This window comes from Adiantum capillus-veneris, chromosome 11 (assembly GCF_014529385.1).
Source record: "Adiantum capillus-veneris isolate H3 chromosome 11, ASM1452938v2, whole genome shotgun sequence".
In the NCBI taxonomy this organism is placed as follows: Eukaryota; Viridiplantae; Streptophyta; class Polypodiopsida; order Polypodiales; family Pteridaceae; genus Adiantum; species Adiantum capillus-veneris.
Genome location: NC_140941.1, coordinates 141,960,017 through 141,962,006, shown reverse-complemented (window position 1 = coordinate 141,962,006; position 1,990 = coordinate 141,960,017). Strand labels below are relative to the sequence as shown.

Here is a 1,990-nt window from a genome sequence, read left to right as displayed (position 1 = left end):
ACAATAAAGATTGTAGTCGAATGAAATGGTCGTTGTAGAGATGGCTGTCTTCACGCTACTAGGTAGATAGATGCCAAAACGGGTCAAGCAACAAAAGCAAGGTTGTTATTTGTTGCTAAGTGCAAGTGAAAGCTAAACCAAATGAATTGAGGCCCTACATCTTTGGTTTGTAAAAATGAGCATAGGGCCTCTTAAGCACTTGTTGTACCTCTAATATGTAGACGTCTGTCCTAATAAACTAGCATTAGGGACCAACCTTGATGCTTGAAGAATGTGAAAAGCTACAGGCTTCCATATCCACATTCTTTGTCTGGTCAAAACACCGATATCCTAGTCCATGGTCTCCAAAAAGTGTCGCAACATGTGAGCAAACCTGTCCATGAGATTGCATTGGGAGAAATAGGCATGGTATGAACTAGACGTGCTGCTTCATTGAGCTGTCCCACACGCCCCAATATGTTGATGCAGCTTTAATGTTCGATGCTTACATCACTACTGCCACCCTTGGACAAATGCTCGCAATAGGCGCGACAGATATCTAAAGGACTTTGTAATTCCGCATAGTAAGAACACTAGTTATCAGTTCATTGTTTGGCTCCAAGCCTTGGTGTTGCTAGCCTCATAGACACTTCTCCACATGGCTATGAGATCCATGTTGTGCATATCCTACAATCATCAAACCCCACATTGCAATATCTCTAAATGGGCACTTCTCAGATACATGGAATGCCTTCACTATGCATCCACATCTACTATACATGTCCACAAGGCTACTACTAATAGCGATGTTTGATTCGAGTCCACTCATCACAATCATCCTGTGTGTCCACCTGCCTTCTACTATTGTGCATGTGTAGGCCCATGCTCTGAAGCAGGCCAAGAAGGTTACTTTATCAGGGGAAGTGACCTCCTTGGCCATCTTCTCATAAAACTCGAGGGCAGCCAGACAATTTCCATTTTCTACACAACTGATTATGATTACACCCCAAGAAACAACATCATGGCTGGTCATTTAATGAAAAATGGGACATGCTTCCCGTAACAACCAACACTTTGCATAAAAATCAATTAATGCATTTCCAATTTGAACGTCTAATTCAAGCATTCTTTTGATGATCGAATCATGCACTTCTCTCCCATAGTCTATAGCCTCAATGCTTTTACATGCTTTTAAAGTAGAAAGGAATACAGCAAGAGTTGGCACCAAACCTTCATGCTGTAAAAACTCGGATATTTCGAGGGCTTGCAAGCCATGCCCATGTTGGGTATATCCTACAATCATAGCCTTTATACCTTTTCCCTGCATAGACTTGAATATTTCAATTGCAAGATGACTGTGGCCATACTCTGCATATCCAGATATGAGTGCACACCATGATACAAGATCTCTGTTAGGCAGCACACAAAATACCACATAAGCATCAGCAAAACATCCACATTTTGCATACATATCGACAAGAGTGTTTCCAACCTTAAGATCTACCTTAAGTCTATTCTCTACCGCAAGTGCATGTAGCAAAAAACCATAGATTATGTGCCTTATACAACTGTATGCTTTGGACGCATAGATAAATGTCACTCTACTTGGTTCTATGCCATCTTGCACCATTCTTTAAAGAGTGCAAATCAGCAACCAATGGTGGAAGGTATTAGGAGGTGAAGAGGCTGCACAGGAGGGCTAAAGGTGGTGTGGCTATGAGAGGTGAAAAGAGGTACTGCTTATCGACTATTGTAAAGCAAGATAAATGGTGTTAGAATGGCCAGAGATGTGGTGGCTTCGGGAAATCATGTAGGCAGGTGCAAGATGAGTTTGGTTGGCTTGGTATAACCAAGGCTTGATTAACCAAGCCCACTGCTTTGAGAGAAGGGGGGGGGGGGGGGAGTAGGCATCTGCAAGAGCGACAACATGCTCTTCCGGCTCATTAAGGATAATTTCTAAATTTCTATGAAATGCATGCCATCCCTAAGCTGCATCAGTGTTAATTGCAAT

The 1,990-nt window shown here is 42.3% G+C and overlaps 1 pseudogene; it reads right to left on the bottom strand.

Annotated features, from left to right (window-relative positions):
• Window positions 1-210: 210 nt before the first annotated feature.
• Window positions 211-1,609, bottom strand: LOC147448129 (putative pentatricopeptide repeat-containing protein At3g49142; annotated as a pseudogene).
• Window positions 1,610-1,990: the final 381 nt, after the last annotated feature.